Source organism: Aethalodelphis obliquidens, unplaced genomic scaffold, assembly GCF_003676395.1.
Source record: "Aethalodelphis obliquidens isolate GAN/ISIS:26980383/991018 unplaced genomic scaffold, ASM367639v1 scaffold11, whole genome shotgun sequence".
Lineage (NCBI taxonomy): Eukaryota > Metazoa > Chordata > Mammalia > Artiodactyla > Delphinidae > Aethalodelphis > Aethalodelphis obliquidens.
The window spans coordinates 771,532-791,141 of NW_020837955.1; positions in this window are offsets into that span (position 1 = coordinate 771,532).

A 19,610-nucleotide genomic window follows, 5' to 3' on the forward strand; every position below is an offset into this window, starting at 1 on the left:
ATTTGTATTGACTGACAGTCAATTTCTTATCCAGAAGTGTCTATTTAAAACAGCAATGATATCATTTAAAACCATGAGCATGGTGAAATTTTCAAAGTTTGATAAAATTGGTGATAACAAGGTAACAGGTTTAATGAGCTTGCACATTGATACAGCTGCTTTAAAGGGCAAATTTTAGTAACTGTAATAACTAAAAATAGACATATGCTTTGACTTAGAAATTCTATATCTTAGAAATTCTTGTTAACTCTCCTAGGAAAATAATCACTTGGATTCATGAACAGGCAGGTACAGGGATGTGCAGGGATGTTAATTGTAACATCATCTGTAATTGCAAACATAAAATAAAATCAAAATGGAACAATCTATACTCCATCAATATAGAAGTGGCAGGTGCTAAAAGGACATGGGAGATATACATGAAGTGGCATTAAAAGATCTGCAAGCCACATTATTTAGTGACAAAAAAGTTACAACACAATATGTGCCACGTGGTAAATTTATGTAAAACAGGCACACATCACATAAGCACAGAGATGAATATTTCTATAGATCAGTGCTGTCCAATAGAACTTTCTGATGATAGAAATGTCTTATAATCTGTACTGTCTAATATGGCAGCCTCTAGCCACATGTGGCTTTGAGTGTGTAAAATGTGGCAATTATGAATAAGGAGCTGAATTTCAAATTTTATTTAATTTAAAATCATTTACATTTAAAAAGCTACATGTGACTAGTGGTTCCCTAATGGACAACATGGCTGAAAATTCACATATATGCATGATGAGTCATCAATGGAGGATTGAGCTGTGGAGATGTATCACATAAGTGTGTTCCTATATTACTTGTCTCATTGGAAAAGTAAATTTTAAGGAGCAAATTAAAAAAGCAGCTGCTCAAAAGATGTATAAAATTTGTTGCAGGGCTTCCCTGGTGGCAAAGTGGTTGAGAGTCCGCCTGCCGATGCAGGGGACACGGGTTCGTGCCCCGGTCCAGGAAGATCCCACATGCCGCGGAGCGGCTGGGCCCGTGAGCCATGGCTGCTGAGCCTGCACATCCGGAGCCTGTGCTCCACAACGGGAGAGGCTGCAACGGTGAGAGGCCCGCGCACCACAAAAAAAAAAAAAAAAAAAAAATTTGTTGCAAAACAAAAAAGAAGACAGAGAGAGAATTACTAGTTGAATCACATTTCCTTAATAATGGGATGTTCCTTGGAACACAGGGGAGTGGCCAACTGGTCTACCCCTACCTAGAGAAAGGCATGGCCAAAGAGGGCTGATGCTGCCATCTGAGCTGGGGTCCCATTCTAGGTGGCAGAGCAGAAAAGGCAGAGATTTCTGAGGTTTTGGGACTGAACTGGAAAGACCTACATCAGCAGCCATATGAAACAGTGGGGCTAGGACAGAAAAAGAAGGGTAAGAAGTGTTAGGGTCAGGAACATGAAATAACTGGGCCAGCCTGGGTGAGTCAGTGCAGGGGGCCGGGAAAACAAAGGACACATCACCAGTCAGAGGTATCTTCTCGTCACAAAAGACCACGGGCATCTCAGTTTGAGGATGGGCTATGCTGGTTGAAGCACACAGGGTCACAACGGACACTCCCATTATTGCACTTACGCACTTACTTAAACGAGTGGCATCCATTCAGCCTACCCTTTTCATCAACGGACTGTGTCCCCTGTTGATGGATTGTGGATGTGCACAGTAGAGACTGATCCAGCATAGAATTAGGGCAAAGGAGCAGTTCCCCTTCGAAGCCCCTATTGTTGTGGCCTGCAGACCCAACGGGCAGACTCAGGCAGTTTGATTTAATGATGGAGAAATGCCTCCTAAGTACCTCAGAGCAAAGGAAGGATTGCTGATAGGCTGTTTTATAGAGACCAACCATCCAGCTCTAAGTAGGAACAGACATGTGTTTGTTTATTCATTTCCAGCTTTCTAAAGATAATAAAAGATCAGATTAGTGGGCCAAAATCCATGGATACTGAAATCCAACAATGTGAATTCCTCCTCTTTCTCAAGAATAGGATCTGGCCTCAGGGCATAAGCTTAAAACCTGAATATTCTTCATCAGAATATTGTGTACAAGGTGCGAAGTGCTTTTCACTGTACTGCTGCTGTTTATGTGAGTAGATGACAAAGATGGTAATAAGGAAGGAGCTCTGATTAGGAATGATTGAATGCTGACTGTGGTGAGTGAGTGTCCACAAATTCTTCAGACTCAGACAAAGCAAGGTGGGGTTGGTGAGCAGCAGAGCCTGTCCAGGGAACAAGCTGACAGGCATGAGATGGACAAACAAGACCTAGCCAGTCTGGTGGGATTTAGGATTGGGTACCTGACTTTTTATGGTCAACCCAAATGGCTCACACTGTGAATTAGTTTGCTGGATACCACAAACTGAGTGGCTGAAACAGCAGAAATACAGTGTCTCACAGCTCTAGAGGCTGGAACTCTGAAATCAAAGTGCGGGCAGGGTTGCTTCCTTCTGAGAGCTGTTTTGGAGAATCTGTTTCAGGACCCTCTCCTTGACTAGTAGATGGCTATTTTTATGTTCACATGGCTTTCTCCCTATGGCTCTCTAGGTCCAAAGTTCTTCCTATTATAAGAACACTAGGTATATCTGCCTAGGGCCCAACCTAATGACTTCATTTTACTTCTGTAAAGATCTGACCTTCAAATACACTCACACTCTGAGGTATTAGATTAGGACTCCAACAGATCTTTTTTTGGGTAACACAATTCAACCCATAAGAAGTTGGAAACGTTTCTTTGCACAGTGTCTCTCTCACTTTTCTTTCTGTTTAACTTTTAATCATCCTGGGAAAACTCACTTCTGCTGTCACTTCTTGCAGAAAGTATTCTCAGACTTCCAGATTGGACTAAATGCTCCTTCTCTCTCTCCGCCTCAAATATATCCCAGTTTCTCTATTTTTGCACGTACAGTATCACAGTGAGAGTCAGTTATGTGTCCTGTAGTAACTGTGAGACCACATGGAGTATGTTTCTGTATTCGCAGGACCCAGTGAAGCATAGAATGAAGAGTAAGGCCTGTGCTAAATGCTTTCTGCACTCAGTTACCCAAGACACCCTGACCACGTGGCTTGATGGGCAGTCTTCCCCCATGTGGTTTTCCAGGACATAGTGACACCCCAGAGGTACATCCAAGTGCCTGGAAGTCATGTGCTATAGACTGGATGTCCTCACCCCCATACCCCTGAAATTCATACGTTGAAGCCTAATTACCAAAGTGATGGTGTTGGAGTCAGGTCTTTGGGAGACAATTAGGTCCTTAGGGTGTAGTCCTCATAAATGAGATTAATGCCCTTATAAAAAGAGGAGGAAACATGAGATCTCTCTCTCTGCTCCCAACCATGTGAGGACACAATGAGAAGATGGCCACCTGCAAACTGGGAAGCAGGCTTTCACCAGATTCTGGATCTGTCAGTGCTTTGGTCTTGGAGTTCTTTAGCTTCCAGAACTCTGAGAAGTAAATTTCTGTTGTATAAACACATGATCTATAGTATTTGTTACGGCAGCTGCACTAAGACACCCTGAAACTTTCAAACCACCTCTTTTAATCAGGGTGAGGACTTTTCTGTACTAACCCTGTGTCCTCTAATTGCTTTTCACTGGAAGATGAGGCCGGCCAAAGTATCAGTGCGTTAATTAGAAATAGCCATGATAAGACAAACAAACGGCATCACTGGATAAACAAGTGTCCTTATTCTTAAGTAAGATGATTATGCAAATGGTATGAATGAGTGACTATATAAGGAGGATAAAGTTGCCACTCTGGGACTTCCCTGGTGGCGCAGTGGTTAAGATTTGGCCTGTAGATGCAGGGGACACAGGTTCAATCCCTGGTCCAGGAAGATCCCACATCCCGCGGAGCAGCTAAGTTCTTGAGCCACAACTACTGAGCCCACGTGCCGCAGCTACTGAAGCCCGCACACCTAGAGCCTGTGCTCCACAACAAGAGAAGCCACTGCAATGAGAAGCTTGCACACAGCAATGAAGAGTAGCCCCCACTCCCCACAACTAGAGAAAGCCCACGCACAGCAACAAAGACCCAACATAGCCAAAAATTAAAATTAAAAAAATATAAAGTTGCCACTCAAAGACTATAAAGTGTCAGAGCAGCCAGAGGATCCAGCAGCATCCTGAAAGAGGTGAGTTTGTCATGGGGCTTTATGATAGATAGGGTTTCCACAGGCAGCAGAAGAATGGGGGAGGATGCAGTTGCTATGACAGATATAGGTCCGTCCGTGAGGCCTGCTGGGCTTGAGGAGCAAGCTGGAGTAAATATATCTGGAGTTAAGGGGACATTTCTGGCTGTGGGTCTGTCTCCTACCCATAAGGGAAATATCCAATAGCTCATATCACAATTTTGAAGAGGGCATGATGGTCCAGAGTGGTGTTGGTGTCTCAGGAGCTCTAAATAATGAGTATGAAAGCTACAGCAGCAGCATCTCTGGACATAGGCCATGGGCTCGTGGTACAGTTATATTTTCACAACCTGACCCACAGTGGCGGGAACTGAGCCCAGGATATAGAGAAGGCCAGCATTGGAAAGGCACCTTGAGAGAGTTCTAATACCACTGGGGGAATTTGACTCTAATCTGGAAACCAAAGCATAAGAGCTGGGCAAACAGGCCTTAGATGAGGTCTGCACAACACAGAAGCAGAGGCTTTTAAAGGCAGCAGATATAGGGCTCAGGACAGCAAGATCAAATTCAGTGTTTTCCTGCCGATGTCAAGGAGCCTACCGGGAATTCCCTGGTGGTCAAGTGGTTGGGACTCCACGCTTCCACTGCAGGGGGCACGGGTTCAATCCCTGGTCAGTGAACTAAGATCGCACATGCTGTGCGGGAAAAAAAGGAGCCCACAAACTCACTGGGGTTTTTGTAATCTCAGAGCTTGATGGGCCCACAGATGAGCTACAGATCGGATCAGCCTAGAGCTGGTCAGGGCTGGAGCAGTCAAAGAATAACACGAGGCACAGGATGAACTAAAAGGGGTTTATGGTGCCTTTTTAACAGGAACATATAGAGAATACTCTGCCTGTTTGCAGTTAGAACATTTGATAGTCAAACAAGACAAAAGGAAAGAATTGACCTTTTAAGTAAATTGATTATGAAAATGTTAAAAGAGTCTCTATAGACACAGTTGAGGAACCCAGGCGCACGTTATGAAGTCAAACACTCCCCAAGTTCACGGCACCTAGTGAAATTTTTAGGTGCTTTGGGAAAATTTGCTAGCTCAGGGCTATTAGCCATATAGCTATTTGGCAAAGCCATGAAAATAAATGGCAACCAGATATACTTACTAAGAATAAGGTTGAGATTTTACTGAAAAGCGAGTTTCTCTGTCTGCTCTTTTCAGTCCTGTTTTGTCTTGTTTTAAAATGATCCAGACTCAGGGGAACTGTAGGAACTCTCAAAATATAAATGCACAAAGTCTAGGGGCCATATTATGAAATGGAAGGAAAGAATAGATAAGAAAAGGAAAAACATGCTAAATATTAAGGATTTTATTGTTTTCTTAAAATGGAAAGATTTGAGGTCCAAGTGCACCATCTACTAGTCCTCTGATCTCAACATGTGATGACCTAATAAGTGTATCTGGCCACATGGGGCAACTGTCCTAACAGGGATGACACTAAGCAAATGAGCCACCGCTTCTGAACTTCAGCTCCCACATCGGCATAAGGGAACACTTAGAAAGTCTGCCCTGTCGAACTCAATGAATTGTGATAAACGTCAAATGAGGTAGTTACTTGAGTCACAAGTCAACATATAGGTAAATTTTAACATTATCTCCCAGAACTGGGACAGGCCAGTTGAGCTCCCCTAGCCGTAATGAGAACCTCAGATTCCTGCCTTCGAGCTATTGTAATTCAATACGGAAATAAGGAAATCACATGTGAACCAAACACTCTGGGAATTTTTGAATCTTGACTACACACAGCCCATGAGAACACATTTTACACCAATCCCCTGCACTAGAGAGGTCCATATGGACTCAAATTATCTTGACCTCTGTTCATCTACTATTTCTCAAGTGGAGTTCTCGAAAAGTATGATGCTGACCCTTTGCATGAAATGTGCCCAGCAGCTCAGATTGCTCAACAAAAATACAAAAGCACTTAGGGCTCCACCATTCTCCAAACAACCACTTTCTAAACTTCAGTGTGTGCAGTTGCTGGGTCTGTTTCCAATTATCCTGGGAAGCTGCAACTGTGGCCTCACGCTTTGCTCAGAATCCTGTTGGGCTCCCATGGAGAGCAAAGCACAGAGAGCAGTCACCAGGAAAGGGTATTTCCATTTACCCGACACTGGAACCTATGAAAGTGTGGCCGCATTGTGTGGCCAAAGGGAAAAATATCCCTTCAACATGTATTTACTGAGCACTTTGATATTTTGGAAACTATTTAAGGAATTAGGGAGAGAAAAATGGGATAAGGTAAAGTGCCTGCCCCTGAAAAGCTTACATTTTAGTGGCGCAAACAAATATCTGTATCTATACCTAAACCTATATATCAACATCTGTCTATATATCTCCTTTACCGTGTGTGTGTGTATACAACTTAATTACACATAGCAATAAGTCTTATGAGGTCAAATAATGCAGGAGTAGGGACTAGTGGATGAGTGTGTGGTTGGAGGGATGTTATTTACTTTAAATTAGTGGTCCGCGAGTGGCCCTTTGGAGAAGATGATACTTGAACACCTTGAATAACTTGAATGGAGTGAGCCAAGGACAGATTTAAGAAAACAAGTCTTCCAGATTAAGGGAATGGCTAGGGTAAAGCGAGTGTCAATGAAGTGGTGTGAGTTTAGGACGAGTGTGGCTGAGAGTTCATGGCCATTCACCGAGGCTCTTGTGCCAGCTGCAGGACCACGCTGCGTCAGCTCGTCCCCCTCTTCCCACGTCCTTTCCCTAACCTCTCTCCCCTTCACTTGGAAAAGGTATTCTTATCTTGGAGACCCAGGCTTGCGCTTCTCTTGCTCCTTTCTTCTCCCTCCCATCTTTCCCACTTCCTCCATCCTATTAGTTGAATATTTCATTAATCTATATTTAAACCTTTTATTGAAGTATAACAGATACACAGACAAGGGCCCAGAGATGTATTGTCCGGATGGATTTCCAGGGTACCCTGAAAATACCCTCAGATGGAGATACTGAACATGGCGGCACCCCAGAATCCATTTCACTCTTTTTCCCCAAACACCTCTCTTGAGTAACCAACAGCTTAATTAATTTGGCCATTTCTTGTACTTTATATAAATGGAATCATAAAGTATATGCTTTTTATGCCTGGTTTCTTTCATTTCATTCCACATGATATTTGTGAGGTTCACCTGCATCATTTTGTGTAGTTGTGGTTCTTATTGGTTATGGCATTCTTATTGCTTATGGCACTCTATTGTGGGAATATACCACTACTTAGCAGCTTGTTCCAATGCTATGGCATTCTTATTGCTTATGGCACTCTATTGTGGGAATATACCACTACTTAGCAGCTTGTTCCATTGCTAACGGCCATTTGGACAGTTCCCAGCTCTGTGGTATTATAAATAGTGCTGCTATGAATGTTGTCTAAGATATAAAATTTGTTGAACATACGTATGCATTGTTGTATATGCCTAGGAGTGGAATTGCTCCATCATAGAATAGGGCTTGTTAAGATGGAGTAGATATTACCAAAGTATTTTTCAATGTTGATTTATTTTAAAATAATATTTATTTTTATGATGATAAAAGTAATGCATATTTGGAAAACAGAGTAAAGTAAAACAAAATGAAAATACACATTACTCTATTTTTATATACTTGGCCCTCCCTACCCTGAAACCAGTGAGGGCGGATTGTACTATGCCATTTTATACCATAAGGGACTTGAGCATCTGTGGATTTTGGAATCCGCAGGGGTCCTGGAACCTATCCCCCATGGATACAGAGGGCCAGCTGTAATCACAGAATTGGAATCCTGCTATATATCCTGTTTTCATTTTACGTTGTAGCATTTTTAATATTATTAAGTGTTTTCAAATAAAAAATTTTAATGACAGCATTTGGATGTGTCAAAATAAACTTAATGATTTAAATTGTTTTAAAATGTGTTATTGTAAACAGTGCTTCAATGAGCATTGCTACATACATTTTATGGACACTTCCGATTATTTCTTCAGCATGTATTTTGAGGAGCAGAATTTCTGACTCAAAGGACTTACTACATTTAAAGTTCTTGCTTTATAGTGCCTAATTTGTCTCTGAAAACTGAAAACAGAACTGATTTACAGTTCTACTTGTATTTGGTTGGTCCACTTCACTGACAACATAAGGATATACTATTTTAGGAATTAGCATTTACATGACAGCTATTAAAATAAAATATTTATTTGTTAATTGACTATTTGCCTCTTTAGTTACTTCCCTGTTCAAAACTTTTGCTCATTTTCTGTGATATTCAACTTTTTAAATTGATTAGATAGTAACTGTATGCTTTTCAGTTATGAACTGTATTGTATTGCGTTCTCATCTTTTAACCTATATTTTGATTGTTAATATTTTGCGAAAGAAGGTCATGCCCCACAGACAGAAAAGGCTTGAGAGCTATAATTTACCTTCTTCGAAAGGAAAGTGAATATCCATTTTGGATATACATCTGTACCGCTTATATCATTTCTACCTATGGTGATCTATGAATTGCTGAGGATTTGTAATTGAAATGGCCATTGGAAGAGTGACTCTCTCCCAGTGTTATTAAGTCCAAGTAAATGAACGAACTAAAAGTTACCTAAGGGACTGCTTCTTCCAGTGCCCTCTTTGTACAGATGGGGAAATTGAGGCACGGAGGTTGTAAGAGACTTGCTAAAGATCATTACTGTGGACTGGTGTCAGGTAGCCTTCCACCCATCACCTCACTGGCTCTTGAAGAAAAATCCTACCCTCTTTCTATAAGTCTCTTTCTGTTATGTGCACATAGATGCACATATTCTATTTCTCGTTTTCTCTGGAGATCATGTTCAGTTTGTGGGGTGCTCTGGCTGCTTGGGGGGGGGGTCCCTGAATACCAGCACCTGAGAGTCACTGCTGAATGTCTGGCTCTGCCTTCCTTGGGGTCCAGAATGTGGTCCCTGCCTCAGGTCTGGCTTCCCAGATTACTGTGTAAACCACCACGGCTAACATGTGTCCTTTACATATTCTCCAGGTCTCTTCTGCAACTCTGGTGCCCGAGACTGGTCTCCTGCATGATTCCTTTCTGGTGCTTGGATCCATATGTAAAGGCAGAGCCTAAATGAGCTCCTGGAGCCCTTCCAGAGTCTGTGGGAAAGCTGGCGTACGACCAGTGCCAAATGGGCCTGTGTGCCAGTTGGACAGGATTCAGAGATGGAACGATGTCTGAATTCCTCTGAGCGCATCCTTTCAGTGGACATTTCCCAAAGCAAGACTGGCCCCTAAGGAGGACATTTCATTAGAGCTCAGTTTCATGGCAATACTCTTTGTAAATCTACGAGGAAGGTTCTTTCAGAACTGAAAATCTGGGCTGTATCTTTCATGGTAAAATTAGACGCAATGGCAATTTCAAAAGTGGCGTGTGAGATCCAGGTCTAGAGTTTGATAGTCGTAGGGGGCCACACTTCATGGTTGGCTGTTTATGACAGTGGGATGGGTTCACCACCCTGCCCAGCTTGAGATCATCTGGCCCCATGGTGTGAATCAGGAACTGCCAGGTAACTCAAGAAAATCTTGCAGGAATTTCTGAATTGTAATACCTACATCATTCTTAACTAACATTAAACAGTTCATATATTTTAGCCCTTTTCAGATTGCAAAAATAAATATGTAATGCATTCATTTTGCACAAATTTACAAACATTCCAAGATTAGAATGTGTAATATGTGACTAGCATTCATTTTACAGGTCCTGCTTCAAGAAACTTAAAACTGTAGAAAAGCCAGAGAACACTGGCTAATGTCTAGATTAAAACAGTCTGTAAGTCACCAGTAGTTTTTCCATTTCTAATTCAGGTAAAACACAAGGCTTCATTTCTTGACAGTAAGTGTCTTCGTTTTAGATTCTGTGTCTATTAACAAAATAATTTCAAAGCTACTTTAAGAATTGTTCAAATTTCATGTTTTCTATTTAATCAAGGGAACAAAGGCCAATACTTCCAAATAGAAAATAACATTAATCAATGGAAAAACATGATTTAAACCAACTATCACTGGAATTGAGCAATGAAAAAGCAAATGCTCTCATGTGTTTGCTGTCCTTCCCTACAGTGAAACTAGTTTATGTCTTGTTTTTAGAATATACCAAGGGAGATACAGCAGAAAATAAATCACAGCCAGAGGATCTCTTCCTTCCAGCTGTCTGCATAGCCAGTACTGATCACTGCTAAAATAGCTGTGATTCATGCTGGCTTGTCCACGTAGTACCCCATGCTCAATGAAACAGTTCCCCAGATTCCAGAGCTTCTCCACGGGAACTTGAGGAAAGGTCTTGGGCTGAACACACTGTGCCTTGGCCCCTCCAAAGCGCTTACTGTCAGGCGTCTGTTTACAGCAGCAGCCTGGATATCAGATTCATTAAAATGGGGATGCTGAGGGCTGCCCTGGTGGCGCAGTGGTTGAGAGTCCGCCTGCCGATGCAGGGAACACGGGTTCGTGCCCCGGTCCGGGACGGTCCGGGAAGATCCCACATACCGTGGAGCGGCCGGACCCGTGAGCCATGGCCGCTGAGCCTGCGCGTCCGGAGCCTGTGCTCCGCAGCGGGAGAGGCCACAACAGTGAGAGGCCCGCGTACCGCAAAAAAAAAAAAAAAAAAATCTGTTCATGAATATTCTTAGAAACTTTGTTAGTAACAGACCACATTGGAAGTAACCCAATGTCCTTCTATGGATGAATAATTAAGCAAACTGTGGTTCATCCATACCACGGGAAAAAAAGCAATAAAAAAAAGAACTCTTGATCCACACAACTTGGATGGATCTTAAATGAAACAAAAGGCCATCATAGGCTACATACTGTATAGTCATCTTTAAATGGCGTTTTTAAGTACTGTATTATGTCTTGAAATGCTATATTGAAAATTATAGTGATGGAGAACAGATTAGTGGTTGTCAGGTGCTGAGTGGGGAGGGGAAAGGAGGTGTCTATGGCTATAAAGGATAGAATCAAGGATCTTGTAATGAAACTGTTCTTTGTCTTAGCTGTGGTGGTGGTCATATAAATCAGCACATGCAGTAAAACTGCGTAGAACTAGTGCTTACACACATAAACAGATGAGTGCATATCAAGGTGGTGAAATATTTACATGGTTGATAGATTCTATTAATGTCAATTTCCTGATTATGCTATTGTACTATAATTATGCAAGATATTATCATTGGGAGAAATTGGGTAAAGTATACACAGGATCTCTGTATTATTTCTTATTACTGTACGTGAATCTACAAAGATCTCAAAAATTTTTTTAAATGCAAAAAAAAAAAATGATGGAAGATAAAGTTAATTTCAAGACCTAGTGGAAAAAAGATAAAAAGGCAGATAATATGAAACAAAACATATGAGACAGAGAAAAAATCTGAATAATAGTCATATACAGAGATAACTGAGGAAACAGTTGGTGGCTAATGTTGCTTGAGGATATACGCCAACAAAATAGGTAACCAGAAACAAAGAAGCAAAAACAGAAATGGGATCTTGAGAACAGGCTGGAGACACAGAGATGTAGTAAATAAAATTCTTGGGAGGACAGCTCTGCAGCTTACCAAGAGAGCAGCCTTTGAGATTGTAGCAGCAAATCAGAAAACTCCAGAAATGATCTCTCTGGAGGAAAAATATAGTATTTCATGCCATAGACATTATAATTGAAGATTTGGATGAACTTGAAGATATGTTAAAAGCATATTATTCTTCTTACAAAGGAAAAACAAGGAAGACAATTAGAAACTCCAAGAAAAACAGAAAGCTTGAAAACCGTGGCCCAAATGTGAAACAAAGTCAGATGTGCCATGTTTTAAGCAATTGATGAAAACCAAATATATTTTATCTCAGTGCTATGAAAATGTGTTGTCCAGGGATCACATCATGAGACCATACAGAGAGATAATTCTAGCAGACACTTTACCATGAAATGAACAATATTTTTAGTAATAGCAATGTAAATATCATTATTTAACTTTGAATTCAACCGTAGACAAACTATGGAAAACATTATTATGTTTACAAAACAGAGACTGTTAAAAACTTGACAACATAAAAATAAAACTGACAGAAGTTAGAAAATAGAAATGAGAAAGAGAGACTAATATTTTCATCTTTCATGAAGGAAACCCAGATCAAGCAATAGAAATACACATATGTCATTTAAATGAACAACTTGATAGACCAACAAAGACAGGCAATATAGATGAGTGTTTTCAAATCCAAATTCTGGTGTCATCTAGCCAAGTTCAAATCCCAGCTCTGGCACTAATTGCTTTATTACCTTGATTAAATGAGTTAAACTCTTTGCACCTTTCCTTTCTCATCTATAAAATATAATTAGCAATAGTGTCTACCTCAAAGTTGTTATGAAGATGAAATAAATTAGTATTTATAAAGTACTTAGAGAGTGCCTGGCAGTAGTAAGGACTACATAAGTATTTGATAAATAAACAGTGCAGTTTGGAAAAGGCTCATGGGAGCAGAAGTAGGAAATGTGCTAAGAGAGCTGAGTCATCACATTCATTGTGAACCGTAGCCTAGCGTTGAAAAACAAGGAATGGAAATATTTTCATGTTTTAAAATTTATGAAGAGATAAACTAAAACCAGAAAAGGTGAAACGAATAGTTTTATGAACAAGGACTGGGCATGGAGAAGGTGTGACATTGTCTCTTTTTTATTTAAAACACACACTCACATGCACACATGGACATGCACACACACATGCCCACACACGTACACACATCCATGCACACACAACACACACATGTTGTCAAGCATAAGGCAAAGGCTAAGGCCTGACAGATTCAACTGGTAAAGGGACAATGAATCATTTTCAGATAAAGACAGTTTATTGCTTACACTAACAGCAGAAGGAAGAGTAGCCAAAGGTGCCAGCTCCCTGCGGCGCTTTCCCAGGGTAACACCCAAACGAAAGTGGCCAGGGCTTCCCTGGTGGTGCAGTGGTTGAGAGTCCGCCTGCCAATGCAGGGGACGCGGGTTCGTGCCCCGGTCCGGGAGGATCCCACATGCCGCGGAGTGGCTGGGCCCATGAGCTATGGCCGCTGAGCCTGCGCGTCCGGGGCCTGTGCTCCGCAACGGGAGAGGCCACAACGGTAAGAGGCCCGCGTACCGCAAAAAAAAAAAAAAAAAGATAGTGGCCAAATGACTGTAACTTGAGGGATAGGACACCCTTTGCTGAGGAGCCACCTCTAGCTCAGGGGCTTTATATTCTGCTGCCGTATCCTGAGCGGGGAGCCTGAAGGCTTCTTACTTCATCAGAATTTAAGAGATGAGAAACAGTCTCATGACAGCCTCACCAGGGAGGCAGGGAGGAAAGAAGAAGACAGCCTCCCAGCAGCTCCTCACAGGCCTCCCATACTCTTGTGTTCTGTGGTGGTCACAGGCATTCAGCCAAGACCCAGATCAGTGGTTCAAGACTTACCTGTGAGCAAGACCTATGTGGATACATACAAAATTGTGATGGCCATGATATAATACATGCATACATGTATATATGGATACAGCTATACATAGAACATTGTTATGACTGAAAATATTGTTCATTTCATGTTAATTCAGTCTTCTACTTATGCATGTGTATGGTATACAGTAGTGTTGCATATAGAACATAATATATGGTATCACTCACGGTACAGAGTACATGGTGGGGAGGCATTCATGTCTAGGCTGAGTCACTTGGGCAGCAGGAGCAGGGCCAGATGACCCTCAGCAGGCAGGGAGAGGGAGTGGGGCTGACCAGTGTCTAAGAAAGAGAAGCAGTTACATCCTCACATCTTGACCAACTAGAAAACTGTCCTCAGGGGTGAAATTTACAGCAAAAGTTTAGAAAAAAGTATAGAGCTGTAGGATGGAAAGTGAATAACAGAAATGACAAAGCTAATCTGAAAATGAATAGTGGAAATGACTAAACTAATCTGGTTCACTTTAAAAAATGCACTTTCTCTCTTGAAAGGGTCAATGAAAATGATAACAGTGAGATCAGTGGGGCAAAAGAGTCAGCAGGGGTCCATTAGATGACTTAGTATTATTCCAAACTCTCAAAATAAAACTATTTCACATAGAACAGAAATTGGCAGGAGATGACTCTGTTTAGGAAACAAGGAGCAATGAGATATCAAAAGAAAACTTTCTGAGCCTGAGTTTTTCCATCTCTAAAACTACTATTAGAAATTGTACCCATTTTATGTCATAGGTTGTTTGGAAAAGAAAAGAGAGAGTAAGGTAGGTCAATGCTATCCTGCCTCATACCACCTGTCCACATCCCTTCCCAGGTAGGTCATTGCCTAGAGGCATCTGGGAGAGAGGCCATGGAGGTAATGGGATGCGCTATAAAATGGTATTAAAAGCTATCAAAACGTTGGATTCAAGAATCTGGAACTTTTCTTACTCTTGAGTAATTTTTTTCAACACAGAGGTTATGAGCAGCTTTATCTCTTTGTAAAGAGCTGTGCTGGAGTTAAGGCTCTCACCCTAGTCAGTTGTGGGACCTTACACATGTATTTTACTGCCTTAAACCTTAAGTATCTCAAATGTAAAGTGTGGTTGATGACACAGTCTTTGCCGAGTTGTGAGGATTAAATGAGATAATGCATTTAAATGCTTGGCACGGTGCTTAGCACCTTTTTTTTTTGCAGTATGCGGGCCTCTCAATGTCATGGTCTCTCCCATTGCGGAGCACAGGCTCCGGACGCGCAGGCTCAGCGGCCATGGCTCACGGGCCCAGCCGCTCCGTGGCATGTGGGATCTTCCCGTACCGGGGCACGAAACTGGGTCCCCTGCATTGGCAGGCGGACTCTCAACCACTGCGCCGCCAGGGAAGCCCATGGTGCTTAGCACCTTGAAGACAATAAATGGAGCTGTTAGAAGTACTGTTATTATTATTAGAATGACTATTTTTCTATATGATGGTCCCAGTAAAGATGGAAACTGGTATGCAGAATCGCCATGGGCTGAATTCAACAAACTCTTTTGATGCTACAAAGAATACATGTTCAATTATTGATACTATGTATAAAATGGACAACTGATGGGAACATGCTGTGTAGCACAGGGAACTCTACCTAATGCACTGTGGTAACCTAAATGGGAGGGAAGTCCAAAAGGGAGGGATAGCTGTATGTGTATGGCTGATTCATTCTGTTGTGCAGTGGAGGCTAACACAACATTGTAAAGCAACCTGACTCCAATAAAAATTAATTACACAAGGGTAAAAAAAAATTAAAAAAGAAAAGGAAAAGAAAAAGAAAGTTAATTTTAAAAACTAAAGATGAGAATTGTTCTTGAGAATGCCAATAAACTTAAAAACAATATGAAAAAAAGTACACGTTCAGTATTTTCTCTTTATCAGAGCGTATCCTTACTCATAATCTTCGTTATCTCCTCATGACAAGGCAAGGCAGGCGTGTGGCTCCAATTTCCCTGACGCAGACCCTGAGCCTCGGCAAGTTTCATTGATGTGCCCTTGGCTTATGGCCAGTGAGAAGGGGGAAACTCTGTTTCTCAGCCTTATGTCTGTTCTGCAACATACAAATACCTCCTGTCTTCTGATATTTCACTAGATCCTTCTCCACGAAAAACTTGTTTTTCTTATGATGATCTTATGTTTTTCTGTGATAAGAGAAATTTGCTTCAAATTTTAAAGAATTTATCCTAGTTGTCAGACCTCAGTTACAGCTTAGAGGCCAACTCTCCAAATCCCTTAATGTATCAGGCTGAAAACAGGTTTCCTGAAGAAGGGGAGACATTCAAAGTCACAGCACTAGCAAATATTGATAGCAGAATCCAGATGGTCCAGGTTGTATAGAAATACCTTTCTAATGTACCATGTGGCTTCTCGGACAAATCCATTGATTTGTTTTTGTGTTTGTGTGGGTGAGTGTGTTTTGCATACTGTAATTGTAAACATGTCACGCAGATCCCCCTGTCTCTCCGGTCAGAGTGGACGAGGGCCTCCTTATTTTACATATAGAGTATATCCAGCATCCCTAGAGCGTGGGCATTCACCAGGCTGTAATATACTCACTCACACACAGCCAAGCTCCTGTGATAAAAAGCACTTTATAGCCAGAGTTTCTGCAGCCATTTAGCCTACCGAGCTCATTAAAAAGAAAGGTGCAGCAGGAGTTTTCTGCAGGCTTCTGCCAAACTGGCACAGAACTAGAGATGCTTGTCTAATACAGATGCCCCAAACCCTAGATGTCGCTCCTCAGGGGAGCTGGAGAGTATATTGGCGAAGTGAGAACTTTATTCCAATCATGTTAAGCAAATAGTGGCAAAATCAACCCATCAACAGAAGTCATCAGGCTCATGAGAAATGAAATATTGTCCAATTCATCAATCTAAATAACCATGGCCATGGCTGGGCAGCTTGTATAAACAATCTCTCTCAGATTGTACAAAACCTCTCTCCTCCATGAAATATTCACCTGTTGTCTGCTGCCAAAACCAATAAACCACTTTCTTGGCTGAGTCATCTAAACATTTCCTTTGACAGCAGCAGCTTTCAACTCCAACTGCAAGGCCAAGTTGCATGACAAATCTACCATCGGCCCTATGTTTGGATATGAGTGCTGTTTTCTACAGGCTCATTAAAAACATACCCTGCTGTTGTGCATGAAGTGCCAATAGTCCCTGGAAAACACACTGAAAAAAAACAATGGATCATTTTTCCACGGCTCTGACACATGAATGTCCAAATGTCTTCTGGACATATTTGTCAGCCCCGAATGTCTGCTAACTCTTTAAACTGTGAGCTGGAGATGGGGTTAAATTCCGTAGGACCTATCTCACGATGATTTGAAGGCCTGTTTGATGCCCTCTTTTCTCTTGGGGCCCCTACACTAAAATGGTCTATAATTTATAGATTGTAAATTACCCGGTTTATATGACATTTTTTAGATTCTCTCAGCAATGGCTCTATACAAGTTTGACAGATTTCTAAATCCATCCTCTGTGGCTGTGGTGCATCCACATTCAGCACAATTTCCACGTATCTGGACTGTACAGAGAGTATCAAGTACATAGTGTGCCTAGGACTGGTTAGTAGAACACATTTATCTCAACTTCAAACACGTGAAGGGGCCAGGTTGTGTCTTACCTTTGTTACATAAACCATATCTATAATTATTTGCAGTTATTTAAAGTAGAACTTTCGCAAAACAATCCAAGTGCAGAATTTTGATAGACTTTTTTAAATGAAAAAATTCCAGGACTTTGCCATCTTTTCTTCATTCTCAATTTGAGGACGGTTTTTGAATTACGTTATGGGGTTCTTACAAAATAGCCAGCTTATCTTTATTATATTCAGCAGCTCTCTCTTCATACTGATACATAAAGTTTCATGATATTTAATTATAGCATAATAACAGATGTAAGTGATATAAGCAATTTTAAAACGTGCAGAAGTATGTATTTAGGCTGAAGAATAGTTTCCTAGTCCCAAGTTTTCTGCATTGCCATATATATATACATATATGGCGTTAATATCGATCAGTCAATGTGTTTACAGAGAGAATGAGGAGCGTTGGTTAATTCAGTAAATTGAGTTAAGGATGAGTAAGTTAACTTCTGTTGTGATAGTTCTCGTTTAAAAAAGAAAGAAAGAAAGTTTTGCCCTCTATACTCTTTTTAAAAAGAAAATTAATAGACTTTTTTTTTTTTTTTTTTTCGGTACACGAGCCTCTCCTGTTGTGGCCTCTCCCGTTGCGGAGCACAGGCTCCAGACGCGTAGGCTCAGCGGCCATGGCTCACGGGCCCAGCTCCTCCGCTGCATGTGGGATCCTACCGGACCGGGACACGAACCCCTGTCCCCTGAAACGGCAGGCGGACTCTCAACCACGGCACCACCAGAGAAGCCCCTAGACTTTGCTTTTTAAAGCAGTTTTAGGTTTACAGAAAAATTGAACAGAAAATACAGAATACAGAGAGTTGTCACATAGATTCCCCCCTCCCTTCAGCACACAGACAACAGCCTCCCTTATCATCAGTGTCCTGCACCAGAGTGATATACTTATAATTGATGAGCCAACACTGACACATCATTATCAACCAAAGTCCGTATTTTACATTAGCGTTTACTCTTGGTACTGTACATTCTATGGATTTTGACGTGTCCAAAGACAGGTTTCCACCCTTCTAGTATCATGCGGTATAGTTTCACTGCTCTAAAAATCCTCTACATATTTTATTTCTCTCTCCCCACTGAGCCCCTGGCAACCACTGATATTTTCACTACCTCCATAGTTTTACCTTTTTCCAGAATGTCATATAGCTGGAATTGTACACTATGTAGGCTTTTCATATTGCCTTCTTTCACTTAGGGATATGCCTTTAAGTTTCCTCCATGTCTTTTTGTGGCTTGGTAGTTCAATTCTTTCTAGTGCTAAGTAATATCCCATATTCTGGATATACCGCAGTTTATTTATAGAAGGATATCTTGGTTGCTCTATACCTTTTGTAATTAAAATTTTATTTTGAGATAATTGTAAATCCAAATGCAGTTAGAAATAATAGAGATTTCATGTAATCTTTAAACTGTTTCCCCAATGGGAACCACTTGCAAAATTATAGTACAACATAACAACCAGGTTATTGACATTGACACAACCCACTGAGCTTATTCGAATTTCTCCAGCTTTACTTGCAATTGTCTGTGTGTGTATGTGTGTCTATTTAGTTACATAAAATTATATCACATGTGTAATTTTGGGTATCACAGTCAAGACCCTGGACAGTTCCATCATCACAAGGACCCTTCTTGTGGCTTTTTATAAACACACCCACTTGATGCTCCTTTGCTCTTTCCCCACCATAACATCTTGCAACCATTACTTTGTTCTCCATTTCAAAATATTACATAAATGGAATCATACAGTAAGACCTTTTAACAATAGCTTTATTGAAATATAATTTACATATTACAAAAGGTAACCTTTTAAAATGTACAATTCAGTCGTTTTTAGTATATTCACAAGGTTGTGCAACCATCACCACTATCTAATTACAAATATTTGAATACACCATATCCATTAACAGTCACTCCTCATGCCCACTTTCCTCCAGCCCCCAGCAATGCCTAATGAATGCTAGCAATGCCATAATGCCAAAATTGGAAATATTCTAAGTTACCTGCACCACACAGGGAGGAGAAGAGTATAATCTGAAGGTAAACTTAAATTAGTTAAAAATAAATATCAGAAACTCTATGGTGATTGTGAAAATAAAAAAAATAGAAGTATAATTCATACATTGAGTGGAGATAAAATAGAATCACATAAAATGCTCAACTAAAGCCAGAGTAGGCAGAAAAAATTGGGGAAAAAACTAAGGAACAAATATTATCAACAGAAAACAGTTATACAATTTGTTGATA